Below are 25,264 nucleotides of genomic sequence, written 5' to 3'. Positions count from 1 at the left end.
GGTGGGATTCCTCGATAAATGGAAGTTGCATTATTATTAATTATTATCATTAATATCACCATCAGAACAACCATGTAACACATGTCTACAATATTCCGGAAACTGAGCTAAGTGTTTCACATACCTTAATTTGAATGCCCCCACAGTTTGGCACAATGATCCCAATTTTCTAAATGAGGAAACTGAGGCTCCGAGGAATTCAGTGACACAGCTATTAAGTGACAATAAAGATTCACACTCAGGCTCTAAAAGCAGTCCACTCTCTACATTTCTATCCCAAGTTGGCCACTTCTCATCAATGTGCTGTAAAATCCTGTTAATTACAACTAATGAGAATGAGGTTCTATACACTACCTGTTCATTGATTTGCAGATTTTTAATATCATTCCTTGCCCCAGGGGAACTCTCCAGGGGGCCATCATTACCATACAATTCTTTGGGGGAAACGAAACAACAGCTGGCCCTGCCAATCACCATGGCAACACTCCTGTGAGTACATAGAATCGCATCAACAGAAAAAATCTATATATACGTATATGTTCTATATTTGCCCTTAAACGCTACATTATACATTGACTCGCTGATGACACCATCAGGGCTCAGGTCGAGGCATTTTCAATCCGCTCCAAATCTCTCCCCCTTCTAGGATGCTTCCAAGACCCCATCAAGCGGGCACAGGCAGGGAGAGACGTTGCTAGGGAAAAGGGATCATTGCCAAGTTCTGGCCCACAGCAGCATATGCTTCACGGTGACAATGTGTAAGTGTGGGGATGGGGACGGTGTCGTGGGCGTGTGACCTATATAGTCGCATAGGGCTCTGCGTTCAGAAGGGTCCATGCTTGGTTTAGTGCTCTGCTTCTGCCAACTTCAAATTCTTAATAATTTTTAAACGAGGGGCCGCGCGTGTCCATTTTGCAGTGATCCCCACAAAATACGCAATGTGAGGAGTGAGCAATGGACAGGTACTTTATGCGGTTCTTTTCTGGATGGCATTTTCCTCCTCTTTTCGTCTCTCTCTCAGATCTGTGAATCCACCCAATATTCTAGCTCAAGAGCTTTTTTTTTTTATGTATTTTTATTTTTTTAATTTTATTGTTTGTTTGTTTGTTTGTTTTTGAAATTTACATCCAAATTAGTTAGCATATAGTGCAACAATGATTCCAGGAGTAGATTCCTTAGTGCCCCTTACCCATTTAGCCCACCCCCCCTCCTTAATCCCTCCCATAACCCTGTGTTTGTTCTCCGTATTTATGAGTCTCTTCTCTTTCGTCCCCCTCCCTGTTTTTATATTATTTTTGTTTCCCTTCCTTTATGTTCATCTGTTTTGTCTCTTAAAGTCCCCATATGAGTGAAGTCATATGATTTTTGCCTTTCTCTGACTAATTTCACTTAGCATAATACCCTCCAGTTCCATCCACATAGTTCCAAATGGCAAGATTTCATTCTTTTTGATTGCCGAGTAATACTCCATTGTGTATATATACCACATCTTCTTCATCCATTCATCCATCGATGGCCATTTGGGCTCTTTCCATACTTTGGCTATTGTTGATAATGCTGCTATAAACATGGGGGTGCATGTGCCCCTTCAAAACAGCACACCTGTATCCTGTGGATAAATGCCTAGTAGTGCAATTGCTGGGTCATAGGGTAGCTCTATTTTTAGTTTTTTGAGGAGCCTCCACACTGTTTTCCAGAGTGGCTGCACCAGCTTGCATTCCCATAGCTCAAGAGTTTTTATCAAAACTCAACGGTTTTCCCCCAGGGAATGCAGCCATGCTAACGTCACCAGAGTGGAGCCACTCATAACCCTACAAATAATAGTCGCTCTGTGCTTCGTGCTGGCTAGGTGCTGGGCACCACACTCAACTGGAACTGATACGATTTCTGATCTGGAAGATGGGTGGGTACTATCAAATCCATTTTACAGTTGAGGACACTGAGGCTCAGAGAAATCCAGTCACTTCCCAAAGTCCTTGGGACATAAATCTTATGAACAGTCCCAAAGGCCTTCTCAAGGCTGCTCACTCTCCCTTGGCTGCTGCTGTGCCTCACTTGGGCCCAGGTGATTCTGTCAAACCTCTTATAAGTCTTAGGAGTGGGGGCCCTTCCCAGCCACCTGCCCAGAGGTCCTGGCTCCTCTGACCTCTTCTAGACTTGGATGAAATACTATGCAGCCTGGTGTGAGAACTGACACCCCAGAGGCTGCTGATGGCACTGGGGGACACAGTCATTAAGAAGAGTGAACTCCCACTGGGGCATGCTGGCCACATCCTCCCCTTCTCTTCCTCTCTCCATGGACTATTTCACGACAGTCTCCTCTTGCTGCCCGTTCACAGAATCCCCATGCGCCAAGCCAAGAGATCTTGTGTGGTGACCTGGGTGTTTCTCCACGGCTCTTTGTGAGACAACAGCCATCAAGGTAAGGCACCACAGCGTTGTTTCGCATCCTCTCACCTCATTTCCCTTTTGTCTCACCTTCGTGGCCTGGGTTGGCAGCCCCCAAATGAAGCATCCAAATCTTCATCTTTGCTTCAGGCTCTGTATCCTAGAGAAGCTGGTCTAAGACACATCTAGGCAGACTGCCTTCTCACTATGGAAGGTGGAGCTTCCTACAGGCTGAACTTGGAAGTGAGGTGTGATTTATGGCTCTTTGGTCCTGCCATGAGCTGTAGGAATGACCCCCATCTAAAAGACACAGTGGTCATTTCCAGCCTTGCTGACCAGCGCTAGTCTTCCTTCTTCTCCCGGCCTGCCCATTCCATCCTAGTCTTACGGGGACCCTCCCACCCACCCTAAGCCATGGTTAATCTGTCCACTGGGGACACCTGACCCAAGCTGAACCAATGAATTCCTCCCTTCCTTGGGATTTTTTAAAAGCGGGGATTAAGTGACTCAGTCTGTTTTCCTTTACACACTCTCTCTCTGAAACAAACACCCACAGGATCTACAGCTGGATGTAAGAAATCTCGTGAGTGGTTAGTGGCCATGCTGTCTGCCACCTAAATAAGGTCAGCCTGTGGCACGAAAGAAGAATTCTGCTGACACGCCGAGAGAAACCAAGGCAAGAGCTACTGAAAGAGACTTACTGGCTGTCACAGGCATGGCTCCTGAGTTCCTTAAGCTCAGCTGCTCTTTTACCCTCCTTGGGGTTTACTTGGTCTAGGTACTTATCTAGTACCTTCCATTAAACGCCCCCTGTTACCCAATGCCATCCGAATGGCGCCTCTGTCATGGGCCACCAAAGGAAGCCCAGTGAGCACAGTGTATTCCCACTGACGGGAGTGGAATGTAGAAGTGGGAAGAGGCTGGGTTTGGGAGGCCTACAGGCCTGGGGATGAGTCCTGAACTCCATGGCAAGGAGTCTAACCTCTCTGTGCCTCAGTTTCCAGATCTAAGAAATCAGGAGAACACCACCATCTTTCAAGGTAAGCGTGAGGATCTAATGAGATCAGGCGTATAACATGCGTAGCACAGCCTGCTCCCCATCCCCCAATATCTGCTCAAAATGATGACTCCCTTTCCCTGTCTCCCAAGTCGGTGGTGGGGACTATCTGCAGAGGCAGGTTTTGCTTCTGGCCCCGGGACCCATCGGGTGTAGTCACAAAGCCCTGTGAGTTGCTCTGAACTGTCTTCATCCTAGCACTCTAGACTGAGAGAACAAGACCCAGAGGCTTCCCCCAGAAACTGAAGATTCATAAACTCTCATCCCCGAAGTCTACCTCACATGTCATATAGCTTCACCGTTCACACCGGACCACTTTGAAAATCCTCAAGAAGTGGTCATTTAGCTTGGGCCTAATACCTTCAGTGACAGGACGCTCACTTCCTCACAAAGGCAGCACATTCAAGTTTTACATAGCTATGACATTTACTTTGCCTCCTCCAACAGGCTTGGAGTCTTTGACATGTTGGAAGTTCCAGATTTCTGTAACACCGTGGGATCAAAGCCTTGAAGCTCTTCTGCGTACGTCACCATCATGAGCCAAGGAGAGACCTTCGAAAAAGACAACAGATAGCTCCCTTTCACACACACCATGTTAGCACAGTACTTGGTGTCCACACGCCATGATCATAAGGCCAGAATCATCTCGAAGATTGACGATGGCAAATTCTTTGACACACTGCCCATCCAGAGGCGAAGTCTACGTCCCATCCCCTTGAATCTGAGTGGGCTCTATTTCCACTCTGATAGAATATGGCAGAAGTGACACTGTGCCGGTTCCCAAAGCCAGGCCTTATGAAGCTGGCAGTTCCCATCCTCTGTCATTTGGAACACTGTCTCTGGGAGCATCGGACTTCAAACCCTCAGGCCACCATGCTGATGCAGCCCGATGTAGGTGCTCCAGCTCAGAGTTCCACCTGAGCCCAGCCTTCGAGGCATCTCTCCAGCCAAGGCCCCGTACGTTGGGTGAAACCATCTTCTACCCTCCAGGTCAACTCATCGCTGGTTGAATCCCACAAGTGACCTTACTCCACACGATGCCATATGGAGCAGAAGAATCACTCAGCTGAGCCCTGCCCGAGTTCCTAACCCACAAAATTATAAATTATAACAAAATGGTTGTTATTTTAAGTCACTGACTTTGGAGGTGATTTGTTACATGGTGACATATAACTGGAACAATTATTATCTCATCCAGCAGATGAGAAGACAGAGACTGAGTAAGGTAAATGAATTATCCAGACATTTGGGGACCAACAGGTGGGGCTGGAACCCAAGACTTCTCATTCTTAGTCTTGTTTTTCTATTTGATCTTGATGACACTGTGAACATCTAGACCATCAGCAGCAAAGATCACCAACCATTCATTTCAATTTTAGCTGAAGTAACATTATCTGGCACTTCCATGGCCTGGTGTCAGTAGACTTCTTTGGCTTTGTTCTAAGTGCTTTCTTCCCATTTACTTATTTGACCCTCACAACAACCCTACGAGGTAAATGTTATTATAAGGTCTAATCAGTACATAGGGAAACTGAGGCACAGAATGATAAAGTGTCTTGCCAAAGGCCACGTAGCTAGAGAGGCACAAAGCAGGGGTTTGAACGCAGTTACTTTGGCTCCTGGGACCATGCGCCTAACCACTAAGGAGACCGTCATTCGAAAGAGCCAGGCCGTCTTAGGTCAACTCAGAGGTGATCTGAACTCATGGCCACTGTGTGTGGCTCAGTGCCACATTGACTTCCACCCCGAGCTCTCAAGTCCTTAACGGTCTTTAGAAGCTTTTAGACTTGAGACCCGCCCATTGTTCACTTACAATATGGAGCAAAGCTGTAAAGGACATAGATGTTTTACATCCAGTTGGGTGAAGGGAAGCATCTTTGTGTCTGCCTGAAACCCTGACAGGGAAGCCGGGGCCACCCAATGAATGCCACAATTAATTTCCCAGTGCGCAATATTGCCTGTGGGGAGAGGAGGCACTGGTTCATTTCTTATTCATGAAGTCACACTGCCAAGCTTCATTTGCATGAAGTAATTTCTGCTGCTGCTACCCCGCCATAAAACACATCCGTTTCTCCTACAGGATCTGGTCTCTTTGCACCAACAGAGATGAGTAAGCAGTAAATGCTGAAGGAACACACCCTTTGGACCATTTTAATCAGAAAGGTGTCTGTAGCTAACGATAAGTGATTTTATAGGAATCTAAATTACCTTGGACTCAAAGTACTCAAATGCAACTCTGCCTCAAGATCTATTTTGGGGAAAGTGTTTAGCATTTCTCTCTGCTTGGCCAAACGTTGATTTCATAACCAGTGGAGCTATAGAACTATAGTTGTCCAGGAAAAAAAAAAAAGAAGAAGAAGAAAAAGAAGCAGGAGAAAGGTGGGGGGGGGGGGTGGTCAATAACCTGCCAAAGCCTGATGAGTTAAGTCACTGGAAATGACCCTTTGTATGGCACATCCTGCAAAGATGTCCGCATCGTAGCCGCTGGAACCTGTGAATATATCACTTTACATGCAGATGGGGCTTTGCAAATGTAATTAAGGTGAAGGACCTTGACATAGGGAGAGAATGCTGGATTATCCAGGTGAACCCAGCCTAGTCATGCGAATCCTTAAAAGTGGAAGAAACTTCCAGACTACAGTCAGAGAGCTATGACTATAAATGAATGTTCAGAGGGACGCAACATTGCTGGCTTTGAAGACAGAGGAGAGCGGCCACAGACCAAGAGACATGGGTAGTCTCTAGAAGCTGGAAAAATCAAGGGAACAGATTTATTCCTAAATTCTCCAGAAAAAAAATCGCAGTCCTCCTGACACCGCAATTTTGAGACCCTGTCAGACTTCTAACTTAAAGAACAGTAAGATCATAAATTTGTGTTGTTTTAAGTCATTATAGTTGTGGTATAGTTTGCTACAGCCACCATAGAAAATGAATATACCTTGTATTAAGAGTTCTCCACCATTCATTAGCTGTGTGACCCTGCCTGAGTCACCTCACCTATCAGAAGTAGGGAGGGTTTTGTGAGTCTTAAAGTGCATTGTGGAGGTAAGATTTTAATATCATTAATGTTATTATTCCAGCTGACCACACTCCATGCGAGAAACAGCCCAACTGGGATGTCTGGGACTTTCCAATTCATAAGGCTTAAAAATCATTTAAGCAATTAATGCCAGCCTCCTCCTGACCAAATATTTTCCCAGGCACAATTTAAAAAAAAATGACAGCAAGTGCTTCATCATTTCGCCCGGCCGCTGTTTAAGATCCATCCCAGATACTAACTGGGGAGGGCCGTATCAGCTATTTATTGCCACAGTAATGCTATGTAACAAGATAGCTGAAAAATCCGTTGCTGAAAACAATAAACATTAATTTCGTTCACGAGCCTGTGGGTCTGTGGTTTAGGCTGGGCTTGTCTGGGAAGTGCTGGCCGCGACTCAGTTCACTCTCATGACTGGTGGCCAGATGGCTGTTGGGTGACCAAACTCTTGTCTGTGTGCTTCTCACCATCTACCAGGACAGCTTGAGCATCTTCTCATGGCAACAGAATGAAGCAAGAACAGGAGCAGAGATGTGCCGATGTCTTTTCAAACCTCTGTATGTGTCACAGGTAACATCCCATTGGCCGAAACACGTCACGGGTTGAGCCTTAGAGCCAAGTAAATGGTTCTTTAGTGCAAGGAAGTGCAGATACATGGCTAAGGGCATGGATAGAATGGTGTGTGTGTGTGTGTGTGTGTGTGTGTGTGTGTGTGTGTATGTGCGTATGAAGAATTTGGGCCATTATAGTTAATCTACCACAGAGAAGGAAAGCAAAGAAAACTGGGTCATCTTTATTTGAGATTTATTAGGCGCCTACTGTAAATCGGAAACTAATCTAGGGGATATGGAGATTAACAAAACCTCTTAGGGAGGGAGCCTTTTTTCTAATGGAATGCCTAACGTGAGTGCTCAAGGAGCAAAAGAACAGCATTTGATGCACTCCTACAACGTGCCAGGCCCAGGTCAGTCACTGGGGACATAGCTGCAAACACTATGTTACCTCATTGACTGTATGGTGGCTCTGAAAGATGATCTCTATACTCATCTCTACTTAAGAGGCAGGGAAATCAAAGCTGAGCAAGGTGGAGCTGTGTAGATGCCCAAGTTCAAGATACTGAGCTACATCGATCTCATTCCAAAACCCAGATTCATTCTACTCCACTCTGAAAAACGTTCTTTCTATTGGTTTAAGAGACACTTAAGTGCCCGGCACTGTCCACATCTCCTGAGAAATGACTCATGACACTTCCCCCTTCCAGCATCTATCAGACATCACCAACTGCAAAGAGAATCCCTACCTTCTCCCACCTTTACCCTGGTGTGGTGTCATCATGGTTGAGAGATGCTAACTAGCTCCTTTAAAAAAAAATGCAACAGGGCGCCTGGGTGGCTCAGTCGGTTAAGCAGCCGACTTCGGCTCAGGTCATGATCTCGCGGTCTGTGAGTTCGAGCCCCACGTCCAGCTCTGTGCGGACAGCTCAGAACCTGGAGCCTGTTTCAGATTCTGTGTCTCCCTCTCTCTGACCCTCCCCCGTTCATGCTCTGTCTCCCTCTGTCTCAAAAATAAATAAATGTTAAAAAAAAAAAAATGCAACAACAGACACCTTCTAGGAGAAACAATTCATCATCGTTACGGCAACCTCTGGTTCACTTCAATCTTAGGTGCCCGGCCTTTTATTTATAGTGCCTTCAAAGAGGTTCCGAGTCATTAATTGCTCACCACTTACACCAATTAGATGAGGTGAGCACTCCTGGAGAAATCACGTTACCCAGGTAGCAAAGGCAGCTGTGCCTGCCTAGGGTTTGGCTCTGCTCTCTAAGAAATCTACGTGACAGCCCAGAGGTGGTCTGAGCAGGTTCCCTGGGCCATATGGTTCAAATAAAATGAATGGGCTGTAGACAAATGTTGACTGTGGATTTACTTCAACAACACAGATTTGAACATGATGAGAGGTTAAACTAATGGTTTAACCATAGTACCTCGCTACTAAGTGAGAAAAAACCTCGGGGAAAAGCTACTTTAATAACAGAGTTGTCAACTTAGTGAATTAAACTTGACTGAACGAGGCTTTGTACGTCTGGTTGTGACATGACACTCGACACCATATGCTGAACCCAGATTGTGAGCTACTTGAGAGCAAGGACCTTAGTTTTCCCATCTTTGGAACCCAGCAGACAGTCAGCGTTCAATCAATATTTCAGGGAATGAATGTGTGGATGAGTGAACGGATGGATAGGAGGAGGACGGACAGGCAGATGGATAGATGAATGAATGTAACAGCATAAATCTGGGGATAAACAGGTAGGAGTGAATGTTTGCGGAATAAATAAATGGGTGTGGATTTTTTTTTTTTTTTTTTTTTTTTTTTTTTTTTTTTTTTTTTATTTATTTTTGGGACAGAGAGAGACAGAGCATGAACGGGGGAGGGGCAGAGAGAGAGGGAGACACAGAATCGGAAACAGGCTCCAGGCTCCGAGCCATCAGCCCAGAGCCTGACGCGGGGCTCGAACTCACGGACCGCGAGATCGTGACCTGGCTGAAGTCGGACGCTTAACCGACTGCGCCACCCAGGCGCCCCGGGTGTGGATTTTTTAAAAGTCAAGTTCCACAATATTTACAGGGTTGGGTGGGAACAGGAAGAAAACATTTACTGAGCACCTTCTGGAGATCAACATGATGTATATATTTTCTCATTCAGTTCTAACTGCACGCCTCCAGAGTTGGCTTAACCATCCTCTGTGTATAGAAAAGGACACTGAGGCTCAGAGAGGGGAGCCTCTACTTAGGGGACCTGGCCAAAGAAGCCAGGGTTCAAAGCTAAGTCTGCCAATTTCCTAAAGCCTGTGCCCTTCTCACTGGGAGTTGGGAGGACTCTGGGGGATCTGGTTTTGCAGCTGGGGAAACTGAGGCAGAGGGCAGTGCAATGATTTAATCACAGCCCCCCGTGGGTCTGTGGCAAATAAGAATCAGGGAGCTGCCTGGTCTGTTGTCCTCTTCTCCAAAGGAGCCATATAGTGCATGGGGATGGCCCAGAGAGACTGGAACCACTAGGGCAGCATATAGAGCCCGGAGCCTGAGCTCTGGAGTCACGCTGCCTGTGTTTGAATCCTGGCTCTATAACTTCCCAAGTGCGTGTTCTTATGCAAGTTACTTAACTTCTTAGTGCCTCAGTTTCCTTATCTGTAAAATTAGGACAAAGATAAAATGATCCCAGGATGAGCTCTAATAGTATCTGGCTGAGAATAAGCAAGCCACGGACGTTCGTGACCATTCTTAGAGTTGGCTGTTCCAAGCTCCTTTTTGTTGCTTGCCGCTCCAAACCTGGCAACCCCCACCTCAACATTTGAGCAGAAAGGGACTCCTGGGGGACCTTCTGCCAGCTGATGTTTAGGAGCAAGACATTCTGAAAGGGAACTGCATTTTCTCTCTGTGGCTTTCAGGTCACAAGTTCAGGTGGTGGGCTCACCCCCTGGTTAGCAAAATTCATTCACTCCCACTCTGTGATTAATGACTCCTGAACTCCCGGAGCCATGCGGACCCTGGGGCCTGGGGCTGCAGCTGTTTGCATAACCACGGAAAAGCAAGGAGAAAATTCTAAAATAGGAAGGGAGCCTGGGAAATCTGAGGCAGTGAAAAGCCAAGCAACAGCAAACACATTACACCACTCCAGGGAGGCTCCCACCCCACATTCTAAAAGTGCCCTCTCAACCAGGGGAATGAACGTTTTTTCCCCCAGTACGTTCTGGTACCTTCAGTCTCTGTCATGGGGCAAAAGCCTGGATGGAGGGAAGAGAGTTACCCATTATTGAACGCCTACTACATACTAAGACTATTTTATTTCCCATATATTCACATAGCACTTAGGATGTGCCAGACACAGTGCTAAGTAAGCACTTTATAAAAATGCTCATTCAAGGTGCTGGGCATCGAGGAGGGCACCTGCTGGGAGGAGCACTGGGTGTTGTATGGAAACCGATTTGACAATAAATTTCATTTAAAAAATGCTCGTTCAATCTTCGTGACAACCCCATGAAGCAGAGACTGTGACTATTGCCATTTGATAGAAGTGGAGAGGCAAAGAGAAGTAAAGAAACTTTCTCAAAGTCAAATAGCCAATATCCGGTAGCACCAGGATTCAACTCTGTAACTCTGCACGCTGGGATGGCTACTGTTCACCGTGAGTCCTATGAGCAATCTAGAAGGTGGCTGTCATCGCTCTCCACTTTATAGGTGAGGAATCTGAGGCACAGAATGATTAAGTAACGTGTCCAAGCACAACAAGTGAAATTCTGAATTAACCCTAGGTTTGGATGAACTCAAAGCCTGTACCCCCTGTTTTGTCACTAGGAGCCAACCTGGCCTTAAGCAATAACAGTCAAGCGGAATGGATTTTTTAGTGATGACTTACCAAAAATTTCCTGGAATAATTCTCACTTCATTTTTGAGAGAGAGAGAGAGAGAGAGAGAGAGAGAGAGGGAGAGAGAGAGAACAGGAAGAGACAGAGGGAGAGGGAGAGAAAGAATCTTAAGCAGGCTCCATGCTCAGCATGAAGCCCAACACAGGACTTGATCTCACACCTGTGAGATCATGACCTGAGCCAAGATCAAGAGTCAGATGCTTAACCAACTGAGCCACCCAGGTGCACCTCATGTCATTTTAAAAACAGATTTCTCTTAGGTGCCTGTTTTGACAGCCAGTCTCCCAGATGGCCCCCAGTGATCCTTGCCTCCTGGTAATCATGCCTGTGTATAGTCTTCTCCCACAGTGAACAGGACTGACCTGTGTAACGAATAGGACACTCCAGCTCTGATGTCCTGTGACTTCTAAGGCTAGATCCTAAAACATGTTGGGGAACATGCCTTGTTCCTTCTCGGATCACTTGCTCTGGAAGAAGTCAACTGCCATGGTGTCAGGACACTCAAGCAGCCCTCTGGAGAGGTCCACCAGACAAGGACCTTCTCCAACCATCAGCCCCAACATGCCGGGCATGCGACTGAATCGTCTTAGAAGTGGATCCTCCAGCCGAGCTCGTAGCCGAGTTTGCTTCCATTTCTCCTAGCAGAGAACACAGCACGCAGCACACAGTGGTCTGGTTACGGTCTGTCACGCCCAGTTGAGTCCGTGCATCTGGACACTGCCTCATCTCTGGCTGCCCTAACGAAAAGCCTGGTGCTCCCTTGCTGAATGAACGAAGGAGACAGCCAAGGTGAGGTAAGGAAAGAACCAAGAAGATAAGGGAACCCAGCTGTCACAGGCTGAGCAGACAGCTGGGTTCACGGTGTGACCTGAGCAGTTAATGCGTGTTCCCCTCCCAACTGTCCAGCCACAGAGTTACCTCCGGGTCCTCTGGAGACCAGGGCCCTAGAGGGTAGGCATAAGTTTCCCCGCCAGGGGGCCCCTGATCTGTCCCCACAACTCTCCCCTAAGGGACAGAGACAAGGCCCAGCAGAGGCCGAGGGGGAGACGGGTGCAGTGGTCCTGATCAGGAGTCCCAGTGCCACAGTAGTCCAGTGGCCAGTTGGGGCCTGCAGGAGGCTAACTGGGAATGGGGTGGGGAGGACAGGGAAGAGGATGGCAGGGCCCCAAGACCAGACCAGCCATGTGCTCCACGGCCACGGCCACCATGGGCTCTTAGGCCTCACAACCCTGCTCCCATAAGAACCAGTGGACTGAGCCACGCAGGGCAAGCACTCAGGATTCTGAGGACCTCCGGTGACCTTCAGCCAGGCTGTACTTCAGACTCATCTGCGAAACAGTGATTCAGGAAACCCGGGGTGGGGTCCTACTATCTCTAGAATAGACAAGCTCCACAGGCGACTCTGATATGCGACCTGGGCTGAGAACTCCCACATATAGAGCATAAGCTTTGCAACCAAACACATCGGGGTTCAAACCCTGGCCCAGCTACAAATGATCTGTGTGGTATTATCTCTCGGAGTCTTAACTTTCCTCATCTGTAAAACGGGGACAACTTTACAGGGAGGTATGAGGGTTAAATGACGTGTCAAGATTGCCTCATAAAGAGCACAGATTTATTAAGTGTATGGTAAGTACCAGTACGTGGTAGCTCAAAGAAGAAAGGTTTGGAGCCTAGGAAGAATACCAACCTATAAGCCATGCCGGTGTCACCTACGAGCCGAGACTTCAGAGATCCCAGGGAGCCTGGCCTGAGTCCCTTGGACAGTTAAGTGAATAACGACTTACAACAGGAAGCCCCCACCCAGTTGGTGGGTGCTCCTGCCTCAGTGACCCAGCTGGGCCCCTCCACCGCCCTGCTCCAACCTCACTGAGCTGTCTTGTCTTCCGTTCCCCAGGGCAGTCAAACCAGGCACTGAAACACCACGGCACCTGGGGCAGCGACTCAGCTGCCGGGGGGCCTGTGTCCCAGAGGCTTTCTGCTGGGCGTGCAGGGGCCAGGCCGGCATCCATCAGCACCACAGCGACAGACCCAGCCGGAGGGGAGATAAAACAATTCTCTACTAAGAGGATTTGCAAAATACACAGCACATTAGCTAAGCGTATGTGGCTAGTGGGCTAATGTCTTCTTCCCTGCATGGTTTTTTTTTTTTTTTTTTTTTTAGGCAAATAACTTTCCTTCATCATAGAGAAGAGAGAACTGAAATCCACTCTCTGGCTGGCATTCATTAGGTGCAGGAGACCGTCCTCCAGGTCAAAGAAGAGGCTGGGAGGAAATGCTCAGGAGAGGGAAAGGTAGCAGTTTTCCCTGGTAACTCTGCTTAGAGACGGGTCTCTCCCACATCTCCTGTGCCTGCCCTACCATGAGGGCTCCATCTGGCCAGAGAGAGCTGAGTCAGCCACCTGGGGGCTTTCTACTCACCAGGTCCCTACAGAATCAGCTCCTCCAAGGCTGGGGATAGCTCAGGGATGCCTAGCTTTTTTATTTTAGGAAAGGGAAATAATAAGTCATGTGTAATGATAAATTATGACAATATTTCATGTCCATCGCCATAATGTAGACATTACAGAAAGGCTTAAAGGACAAGGTAGAATTACTAAAACCCACATCTTCGAGATAAGGGCTGCTGGTTGTGTTTCCCTCCTGATACGTACAAACTTCTAGAGTCATGCTGAACACGTACGTGTGCAATGGGCTCTCCAATTTCCACTAGCGTATCTTTTGATCATCGTTATTGTGTTAGTCGTAGTGGTAGGGATGCAGCTTCCTTTAGTTGCAGGATACTATCCCATTGGAGAAGGAGAGTGGGGGAGGGGAAGAACAGGAGGGAGGAGAGGGGAGAGGAGAGAAGGATTGCTAGCTTTCACAGTAATTACACTGAGCTAGGCATTACGCTAAGTGCTCTGCACACCTTATTTTATTCTATCCTTCTGACAACATTACAGACCCACACTGTCATCGTCAACCTGCTTCGTAGATAAGGAAACAACACACAGAGGTGAAGCAGAAGTGGCTGCAGTCACAGAGCTGGTAAGCGGCCAAGGGGAGATTCGGACTCAGGTCTCTAACTCCAGATTCCACGTCCTTAACTCCCAGCCACTGCTCTGTTATGTACCGCGTTCCAGCTAACCTCTCCATTACTAGTGGAAATGTAGGTTGTATCCACTTCTCGTGCATAAACAAATGATTACACTGAATATCTTTTTTGCACGTGACATTATGCATTATCTAATTATACCCTTTGGATAAATTCCCGGAAGACAAGGTTTTTAACCCTTTTGGAAAAGAGAGCTTTACTATCTGTATCCATTGGGATGGAGTTGTGCTAAATATAGCCGAGAAAGTAAAAACAGCACTGGCGTAAATGAGGCAGAGGTTTATTCTTATATAAAGAAGTCTGAAGATAGACATTGTATAGTGGCACATGAGGAAGTCAGGCTCCGTCTGCCTTACCTTCTGCCCTCCTTAGGGTATGGAATTGATCCTCATAATCCAAGATGGCTGCAAGAGCCACAGCCATCACAACCAAGTTCCAGGCAGCTGGATGGAGGAAGTGACAAAGAAGAGAGTGGCCCACCTCTTTAAATACCTGCTGATAGATAACTTAACAGACTTAGTAACGTGTCTACATTTAGCTATAAAGGAAGCTGAGAAGGATAGTGTTTCCCAGAGTGGGAATATGCACCCAGCTAAAATACTGAAGTTCTGGTGGAACCGTGGAAGAAAAAAATGAATGTATTTTCCAGCCCCCCTGCAGGTCTCATGGCAGTATCCTTTTCAAGAGGCAGTGGGAGAATCATGGGCCTAGAAGTCGGGCATGAATTGGGGGAGGAAAGCTATCTTTATAAGAAACATTTTAACCATGATACTTAACACTTACCCAGTACCTAGTATATCCCAACACTCCCCAAGATAGTTCCCATGTCATCTCTGATTTCCCAGGGCAAAGTTGAGAATCAGGCTCAGGTGATTTCCCATCGCATACTGACCACCTACTCTGTGCATCTCGTTTTAACTCCTAGCATCCAGGCGGCTGCTTTGCCTCTCCAAGTGTCCTCCTGCAAGGCTGGGGCTAGACTGTCATTCACGAATGAAGGATTGAGATACAGAAAAGTGCTAAAAGCTACTCAAACAGCCTTGACTCGTGAAGCTAGAATTAAACGCTACTGTGCTTAAAACCAGAATCTCTGCCTTTTCACGTCATAATGCAGAGTCTTGCTTTCTTTTCAAAGAAACATATTATTAGAAGTGAGAGCAGAGGAGAAAGGCACCAGGATTCCAGACTATAGAACACCCTCCTTCCCTGCCCACCCCCTACAGGGGCTTAAGACACTATTGCTGAGCTTTAGGGTTTGGGTGATTTGCAGGTGGAGCTTCACCCCAAGGTACAACTCTCTGGGGAAGGGGTGGGGGCCTTGGATCTTCACAGTCCCAGGGATACCCTCTCCTCAGCTGAGACAGTCTCATCGCCTCTGTTGGGCAGGGGAGCCTTCTGGACATGACCCACTCTGCCCAGGGAGCAGCAGACCCTGGGAGAGCAGAAGCAATGCAGGATTCTGGACCCAGGAAAGCATCAACTGTGTGACCGACTCCTGAGAGCAGACACCTCGATGTCCTCGAGAGGGTGGCCCGCCCAAGTGATCCAAAGCATCCCAAGGGAGAAAGCTGTCTGCTTTACCCCCATAGGGATGAGAACAGGCAGAGCCACCCTGTGGCCACTTCCAGAGCCACTGGAAGTTCTGTAAGTTTGGCGTCTGAAATGCTATGCCAAGAGTTTTGCCCCCAAAGAATTGCTCATAGCAAACACTCAATAAATGGCAGCTGCTAGTTCTATTACCTAATTTAATTCTCATCACAACACTGGGGTGAGTGTTGCGATCCCCACTTCAGAGATGAAGAGGTGGCACATGGCCGGGAAGGGGCAGACCTGGGAAACGAACCCAAGGCTGTCTGACCCCAGCATCCCCACCCCCAAACTTCACTTTGCCACCTGCGCGTTTGTGCCCCTGAGTCCCGTCTTCGTTGTGCTCAAAGAGAACGTCTTCCCTCCATAGCCGTTCCCTGCCCAGCAATGCCTACAGGTTGAATCAGTAAAAGGGATGGGAAACCCTCAAACGTATAGAAGTGGAACTGGGACTAATAAAGTGGATTGAAGCATCACTGTAGTTAGAGTAGTTTTTTGTTGTTTGCATCTTTTCAATCCACTGATACAGGAAGCAAAATTACTAAGGTGGAGTAAGGCAGCGATCCCTGGAATCTTGAAGTTGTGACGCATTAAGGTCATCGCGCTAACCCAACCCCCTCTTTGACACATGGAGAAACTGAGGCAGGGGAGGGCCAGTGCCATGTCTGAGATCATTCTGTGTCAGCACCTGATGTTCTCCTTCCTTCCCTGAAGTTGGAGAAGGAACTTCCCAATTTTGAGGGTATCTCCATTTCTTAGGGCTTCTATCCACGGCTCCCTCAAACCCCAGGAGCCTGTGTAAGTTACCTATTCTGTAACAAATTACCCCAAAACTCTGTGGCTTGAAACACAAATGTTATTTGTGGGTCGGTAATTTCTTTTTTTTTTTTTTTTAACGCTTATTTATTTTTGAGACAGAGAGAGACAGAGCATGAACGGGGGAGGGGCAGAGAGAGGGAGACACAGAATCGGAAACAGGCTCCAGGCTCTGAGCTGTCAGCCCAGAGCCCGACGCGGGGCTCGAACTCACGGACCGCGAGATCGTGACCTGAGCCGAAGTCGGCTGCCCAACCGACTGAGCCACCCAGGCGCCCCATGGGTTGGTAATTTCTGTGGGTCAGTAATCCAGGCACACTTGAACCGGATTCTCTACTGCAGCGTCTCTTACAGGCTTCGAACCAGGTGCTACCTGGGTTAGAGTCATGCCAGATGTCAACTGGGGAAGGATGTACTTCCAAGTTCACGCACACGGTTGTTGGCATGATTCAGTTCCCTGAACACAGTTGGACTAAGGGCCTTAGTTTCTCACTGGTTGTTGGCCAGAGGCTGCCCCCAGTTTTGCCACCTGGATCTTTCCAACTGGTAGTTTGCTTCATCAAGAGCAAGCTGAGAAACCAATAGAGGGAATCCAGCAAGACAGAGGTCACGGTCTTTTGTAACCTGATAGGAGTGCAACATCCCTACATCACTGCGGTATTCTACTTTGTAAAAACAAGTCACTAGGGGAGGGGACCATATGAGGGAGTGAACTCTAGAAGGCAGAGGTCATTAGGAATAAGTCAGAAGCTACGTACAGCAAAGCACTATCTCCGTTTCCCATTTTGTGAAGCTGTTTCTTTTCCTTAGGAAGAAAATTTAAACAGGAATGCCTTTCAGCATCATTTCTGGGTGACCTCGCCAGTGTCAAGTCTTTGCATTTTAAAACCACTGAGTCAGCCTCTCTCGGCTTCAGGATCCAGACTCCAGGAGCAGTATACCTGCCCTCTAGGCATTTTCCAGACAAAGGCACCCAGAAGGGGAAGCGACTTAGCCCAGGTAATGTGCTTAGGCCCTATCCTTTGGTCTTTGAGCCCAGGCCCACTCTGGGTAGGGTGGATATCCACCCCAATCCTGATTACCCTCTCAAGTTCAGGAGAAACTTTGCAGTTTGTAGCTAATTGATTGCCATTTTGCCTGGGCATCCTGTGGGGCCTCCAGGAGCTCGCTGGGGGTGCAGAGCGCTGACTCAAGGATCCCAGAAAGTGCTTTGATAAATTGAGGATGGTTCTAGATCTGAGGGACTATGCACATTCATTCCTTCATTCACTCACTCACAGGAGGCTTCAGAGAGAAGAGTCTGAGCTGAGTCTTGCAGGATGAAAGGTGGGGAGGGCGACTGAGACGGAAGAACCTGAAAGACCCAAGGCCTGAGTATTGAGAGAACAGTGGAGACACCCATTACCCAGTGGCGTCAGAGGCACAGGGTCCCAGGGGAGATTAGAGGTGGACGCATGGAAACCCTCCCTGCTCCTCGGCAGCCGCCCTCAACTCCACCCATACCTCTTCTGATGCCACCCGCTTTTGCCTGGTTGGTCTTGCACCCCAGAGGCTACTTGGAGCAAACATCAGAGGAAGGTTATTTTGTGCCTCTTGGGCAAGGCTACTGGGGGAGATGCTTTTGCTGTACCCCACTCCTGAAGGGCTGCAAAGTTCACCCCACCCAGAGAAGTGGGCCGTGCCAAGCTTCCACAGCTGGGTCAGGTTGAGGCATGTGGTAAAGGAGGTTTTGCAGGTTCCTTTCCCCAGCCCTGCAGCCTGGCTCAGGCCCACCCTGCACAATGCAATGCCACAGGGCCTATGGTTGGCATAATCAGGACCCAGGCCATGTTTATGCCAGAGCACCTCCATGCCACAGCATCCCACCCCTGGACACTCTGTGCCTTAACATTTGAAGCCATCACCTGCCCTGCAGACACCATTTCTTTTCCTTTTCTTCCCTCCCTTTCATCCTTCCTTCCTTCCTTCCTTCCTTCCTTCCTCCCTCCCTCCTTCCTTTCCTCCTTCCTTCCTTCCTCCCTCCCTCCCTCTTTCCCTTCCTCCTTCCTTCCTTCCTCTCTCCCTTCCATCCTTCCTTCCTTCCTTTCTCCCTCCCTCCTTCCCTTCCTGCTTCCTTCCTTCCTCCCCCCCTTCCTCCCTTCCTCCCTCCCTTCCTCCCTTCCTCCCTTCCTTCCTTCCTTTCCCTTGATAGACTCTCCCATATCAAAATTCATTCTACCCATGTGCTCCTTCAAGGATCTTCTTCACAGGAAACAAATTCAGTCTGTTGGGAGTTAATGGGTGGGAATGAGTTTATTCAACTCGCTTCCAAGATACCATATTTAAATATTGACAGGTGACTTCTGGATACCACGTGTTCCCAAAAGAGTGACTGCCGTTGTTGAATTAACAGGGTGGAAAAGATTATTTAGAGGTGGATGGGTGTTCCAATGTCTCCCAAATCAAGCCCTGTATGCTGGTAACATTCCAGTAGTCTTATCCCAGGAAGAAGGGAGGGCAGAGGTAGATGAAGTGACCTTATTTTTCTCTATTCTTTCACTTCCCACTTGAACTTGACACCCAGGGGAAATCTCAAGTCAGCAGGTTCTGGCGATGAAAAGTCAGGACCAGAAAGAGCCTTGGATGTCACCTGGCCTCAAGGCTTCTCCAGAAATTCACACAAGCCCTTTGTGAATGGGAATATCAGCACCCAAGCAGGGCAAGTGACTTGCCTAAGGTCACATAGCAAGTGAATAGCAAAGTAAAGATCCTGGGACTCTGGAATCCCAGGCCTGTGCTTTGTCCAATGCACCACGCTGATTTACAGTGGGGGGGGGGGGGTGTCCATGGGAGTTTCCTGTGATAAGTTCTAGGGAAGAGCTGAAGTGGGGAATCAAGCAACTGAGTGTGCAGCCTGAGCCCCTAGTGCACAGGAAGGACTGAAGCCATCCCAAGAAGCAGAGATTTCTCTTGGCCTTGAGGGCACAGCTATCCCATTAGTTCCTATGGAAGTCCCCTCCCAGCCCTGTCTGGATGGGTGCTGGGTGGGGCAGGAATGTGGGCAGGAGAGCAGGCAGATAAAAGCCGGGCCCTGTGCCAGCTGCCAGAGACTCAACACTGAGAGGTTTTCCTTGCACCTGCTGGCCCATCCATCAGCCCTTTGCCTGCCTGACCTCAGCAGCTGGCAGCTGTGTGGCTAGAAAGGGTGTGGGCTGGAGGGTTGAGGTGCTGGCAGGCTGATGAGGGAGGGGGTGGGGTCAGGGTGGACAAAGTCTATTGTCACCTCCCTCTGGGAAAGAAAGGAGACCAGAAGCCGGAACTTCCCCCAAAAGGATCCAGCTTTGGGAACAGTGAGCAATCACAGCCCAAGGTCTAAAAGAATGGACTTCAGCGTCCAAGCAAAGGCTTCTCAGGGTCAGAGCTAAAGTTTCCCTTCCTCCACACAGAAAAACACCAGTTGGTTGAACTGCTCATCTGGGGCAAGGTTTTCCAGGGGACGATTATGGCTCCCTAGGAAGAGATGCTTTCTAACATCCAGGGCTTTGCAATAGTGGAACCAGCAGTGACCTCCCCGTCATCAGAGGGGTATAGAAGTGGTTGGACCAGTATCTGAGAATGCTGAGGAGGTAAGTGACCCCGAAGTACCCCCGATCTCCCGAAGCAGGAGGCAGCATGGTTTAAAGTAAAGAGCCTTTAGGCAATATTCTCTGAGTGAGTGAGTGAGTGAGTGTGTGTGTGTGTGTCTGTGTGTGTGCGTATGTGAAGAGCAGTCACAAATCCAAGGTCATGAGGGGCAGGGAGGAGACGGAGATCAGCATAACTAGACTCGAGACGCAGAAGAGACAGCACTTCATTCAGCAACAGGGTGCTTGAAGCCCATCTCGCAATGGTCCGTAACACCCAGAGGGGCGGGACGCTGTGGCTAAGACCTACTGAGTAAACCATCGGGGCTTCAGAATCAAGAATTTGGTTTGCATTCTGGCTCCGCTAGTTCCTGCTACTTCTGCTACTTTGCCTCTCTGTGCTCCCACCTCTGCTTCTGAAACCCAAGTAGAATTACAGTGCTCACTCACCTACAACAGGTGTTTGAGGGTCTGACTGAACCAGAGGGCAGGCTCAAAGGCTTGCACAGTGCCTGGTACACAGTCAGCAGGCTCAGTGAGCAGGCTCACAATGCTTAGGGAGAGGCCGAAGTTTATCCCACCTGCCTTCGAGAAAATACCTTTACCTGTAATGAGTAGCACTAAGGTGTGCTGGGTATTTCTCTGGTGGTCCTGAGAGTGATTCCAGATCATTGCCCACCTGGCCAGCTCAGGGTGACTCCTTAGCCTCTCAGGACCTTGCCTGGCCTGTACCAGCCGTCCTGGCTTGTGAAGGCTGCTGGAGAGGGCTGCGCCGAGCGGTCAGAGTGGCTCACATCAACCAAGGCCCGACCTTCCCCTGTCATTACGATCAACTGCCACCTCCATTTACAGTGAGTTTACCTATATCTGCAAGTATTGCTCTGGCCATGGCTTGACTTGGGGAAAACTGCCGTCTCCTTCCACAGGCAAGGATAACCCGGGGGTCCCCAGGGACTTCCATTCTGGTCTAGGACAGTTGAGTGTAGATAGAGACAGTCCAGGTAACAAGGTACTAATTCAGCAGCACATTCTCTTTACTGGAGGCTCAGTACAGAATCGGGAGGCTAACCACAGAGCAGCAGAAGGCTTGTAGGGGAAATTCATCTTGGAGTTGATTCTGGAGCTGATGCCTTCCTCCTTCCAGTGACGAGGTAGAGGGCTTTTAGTTTCATCATCTATAAAATGGGAATGATAATGGCACCTGCCTTCTTGGGTTGTTGTGGAACATAATTAGATCACAGTAAAGTTCCAGGCACAGTGCTTGCACATAGCAAGCTTTCAATAAATGAATTATAAATTTAAAATTACAAACGTAACTTGTATTTTTCCTTTTAAGTTATCCTTCTCTAGAGATAGCGTTAAGAATTTTCCACCGGAGCCAGATCTCTTGATTATTTCCCCAGGATTCTGTCTCTGACATCAACACTTAAGGGACATGCTATCAGTGATATTTATGGAAGCCACCCGTCATTGGCCTTTTACTATTAAAGTGCCTGGTGTTCAGTAAATGTTCAGGAAGGGGTAGATTCTTGCTTGCCCCATCCCCACCTTTGTGGGATACCCCTAGACCCACTGTTGGTATTCAGTGGCCTTGAAGCACTTTGGTAGATATGCCAAAGTCTACCACGACTTAAGTCTTCAGACACACCTGGCACAGGACAAAAATTTATCATTAAGAGCAGCCTCTTTGTATTGACCATTTGCTACGTGCCAGGCACTGTTCTAGATGCTTCACGTGCATTATTTCATTTAATCTTCCAAATAAGTTCACGGACGGGGCTGTTGCTATGACTCCGTTTTTAAAGACTGGTAAAGCAGAGGGTTAGAGGGGTTAAGTAATTTACCCAAGGTCACCCAATTAATAAGTGGAAAATATAGAACTTGAACCCTGGTCTTTCTGCCTCCAGAAATACCGCTGACGTATTTAGCAAGAAATAGTCACAATATAAAAATGAGGCTTAAGGGCTTTACAGAGCAGCGGTACAGATGTCCACACGTGAAGTCTCGCTAAGTGATACAGCCCCTGTGTCAGAGACAGCTCTTGCGAGAACTTGTTCCTTTCCACCAAACCTCGCACTGGTTTGCAAGCCACGGTTCATAGACCCAGCCCGGGGGCCAGCTCCCCACCTGGCTCCTGGCACTTCTATCAGCCAGAGGCCACCTCTGTCCTCATCCATCCAGTAACAGGTGCCAGGAGCTGCAGATTTTCCAGGGCCCCTTGGGGAATATTTGAAAGTGCAGCACTCTTGAGGATACTGGTGGTTTGATTCAGTCGTGGACCAAGAATTGCAAATGTCCCTGTGGTTCCTCTCTACAAACCAAGTTGGTCACCAGTCTACACTGCAGGAGCTGGAGATCCCCCTAGCTGAGGTCTCGAGACTTCCACGCACCCTACCTGTTCAGCCCCCACACCACCATCCCTGTCGGGTGGGTTTCATCTGCAGAGGGCATGACTGGCCAGCTAGCAGCCCCAACGACAATTCTAGAGAGGGAGAGCGTGAATGAGAAGAGAAAGACAGACAGACAAAGAGCCCAGCAGCAGCTGGTGGGGAAGGCTGGAATCACACCTCTAATATGCTTCTGCAGATTATGCTTCATGCAGTCAATAGGGGAGAAATGCCACGATTTACATGACAAGAACCAAAGGAGAGAATTATAGCAAATCAATTCTGCACGAGGAGATAAAGCCCCATATTTAATGTATGCAGTGAAAGGTAGAAATTCAATTCTCATAATGTCAGATGATGCTGATTAAGCCTGACATTCATTATTAGTATGATGATTTTTTCTTCTCTTCTTGGGCTCGAAGAACAAACAGGCCCCATAAAGACGGCGTTGTAGAACATCATTGTAATCGGACAGCTGAATGCAGAAAAGGCTGCTCCATGGCCACCACCGCTGACGACCCCCTCAGGAGAAGGAGCTCCTGGACCTACACCAGTCACTGTTACCGAAGCGGGCAAAGGCCAAACGGCACAGCACAGCTTTGGGGAACTCTCGGAATCGAAATCAAATCCTGGTGCAGCCATACACAAGCTTCACGCCTTTGGACCAATTTGTCATCTCTGAGCCCATCTTCTCCTTGGCCAAATGACTGAGTTTAGTCTCCAGTAGTGGTCCCCAAAGCTCGAGGATGCCTCGTGAAAAGGGGGTCCTCTAGGCAGATACGTGAGGACTTGCCACATACGATGGCCTTTTCTCGGACCTTCACGATGTCTGCAAAGTCATGTGACAAAGAAACCTATTTAATTTTGCATCGCCCTGGGTTTCCTTAAATCGGGGTTGACCAACTTTTTTGTGGACAGGGTCAGATAGTAAATATTTTAGGCTTGGCCGACCATCTAGACTGTTGTAACTACTCAACTCTACTGTTACAGTGGAAAGCAGCCATAGACAATGTGTAAACAAAAAGGCGTGAGTGCGTGCCAATAAAACTTTATTTAAAATACAGCTGGAGGGCCACAGTTTGCCAAGCTTTGCCCTAGGCCATGAACTACACCAGCCCTGCCTTCCTTTCTAGGCAAGACCTACTAAAAGGTCAAATAACACAGCAGGTGAGAGGTTAGGTCAAAATCCCAGTTCTGCCAGCTAGTGATTCCGAGAATTTTCGGTAAATGGCTTAAGCTCTGTTACAGCTCCTGAGGTAGAGATGTGGAGTCAACGTGACAGTTTATGAAAGACTATAAAACACTTGGCACAGCCATTGTCACATAAGCACCCGCTAATTATTCACGTTGTTGATGACAGTTCAGTTTTATTACTAATACCATTATCTAGCAGTGGAGTGTTCTTTGGAATGCCCAGAAGAAACAATCCCCCAAAGAGGCCCCTTGGGTGCTTATTGTTCTGTTAGGAGGTAAGGAGTGGGAAAGACCAACCACTCATCGGCCACCAGAGCAAGGGAGCCACAGCCCTCTCATGGAGTTTCCAGACTCTCATCATTAATTTCCCATCAGAGTTCATCCTCTCTGACCTCCCTGTCAGAGAAGTTTCTTTAGCCTCCTTTCAGTTCAGTTAATTACACCCGACACGGTGACCGGGCCACCAAATGAACTACGGCTCAACTCACAGCTGCCCCCCAGACTCAGCCCCAGCCAGCTGGCCGGGGCAGCCTGGGGGAAAAGTCCACCCACCTCTGTAAGCCAGGTCCAGACCGCCAACATCAGGGACACCTTGGAAGCTGGGAAAACACCTGTCTCACGTAACGAAAAACAGATGCCTGGCAAAGCCTCCTTTTTCATGATCTCATTACGGGGAAAGCCTTGTTTCTAGAGTAGACATTGTATTTGCATCAGAATTTCTGACCTGACAAGTTAGGAGCCTTGCCTTGGGACAGAGGAGGAGGGATGCCTGGTGACATTTATAGAAACTAGCAGAAACAGGAAATGGGGAGGTGTGCGCACGCGTGAGTGTGTTTGTGCACTCATGTACACGGGCGTGCGTGTGGCGGAGGGGCTAGGGCAGCAGGCAGGACTACGGCTCTCATCTTGCTTGGCTGAGATTGGGCCCTATCACCTCGTTGTACTATCTTGGTGCTTGAGGAAGCAGCTACTAAGCCCGACACACAGGAGGAACTTCATAAATTTGTGTGGACTGAAAAATCTGATTATGTATCAACTAGTTCATAAGCCCCTCCTTTTCTCTTGTCCTTTGGTCTGCTAGGCCCTTGCTGATTTCCTCGTGGGTGAACCCCAAGCTGGCTGCACTGTCTATCGCTTTGACATTGTCTCCTGCAACCCCCCACCCGCTCCTCTGACATCCCCTCACGTTGAAAGGCTTCCATCAGCGATTCTTGCAGGCACCTGGCTCTGGATGTGCCTGTCCGGTCACCCTGAATGACCCAGACCCCCCCTTTGCTTTGCTGATGCGGAGCTTTGTTCTCGGGGCCTCCTCTGCCCGTCCCTCCTGCTGTGCCTCTGTGAATCCCACCTCCCAGAGGGGCTCTAGCTGCAGTGCCCCCCCCCACCTCTCCCCAGACATGTACACGCTTTCTCTAGGTGATCCTGACCACTTTCTACCTGGTAAAACTCTTTTTTAATGGATGCAGCTTATTATCCTTATACAGGCTCTTCGAGGGCTCCAGCACATCTTTCTAGGAGAGATCCTTGGCCATAGCATTAAATGCTGAGTTTGTCACAACAATACATTAGCCCATGTACTAAATGCTGTCTGCATTTGGCAAACCACTGTCATGCGGGAACCGGTGCTGTGCAGGAGGCCACCCAGAGTGCAGAAGAGAAGGTCCAAACTTTAAAGCCT

General features: G+C 48.4%; 1 protein-coding gene and 1 long non-coding RNA gene across 3 annotated transcripts in view; one reads left to right on the top strand and one right to left on the bottom strand.

Annotated features, from left to right (window-relative positions):
- Positions 1–25,264, bottom strand: part of NAV2 (neuron navigator 2) — a 741,392-nt gene that overhangs the window by 579,300 nt on the left and 136,828 nt on the right. The window lies entirely within an intron of this gene.
- LOC131487594 (uncharacterized) lies at positions 528–4,576 on the top strand. Its single transcript, XR_009249840.1, has 5 exons — positions 528–758; positions 2,340–2,422; positions 2,945–3,166; positions 3,386–3,428; positions 3,893–4,576. It is a non-coding gene; the product is annotated as an uncharacterized LOC131487594 (long non-coding RNA).

This window comes from Neofelis nebulosa, chromosome 10, assembly GCF_028018385.1.
Source record: "Neofelis nebulosa isolate mNeoNeb1 chromosome 10, mNeoNeb1.pri, whole genome shotgun sequence".
NCBI lineage: Eukaryota > Metazoa > Chordata > Mammalia > Carnivora > Felidae > Neofelis > Neofelis nebulosa.
The sequence above is the reverse complement of the archived record's forward strand: the minus strand, read 5'-3'. Positions and strand labels throughout refer to the sequence as shown.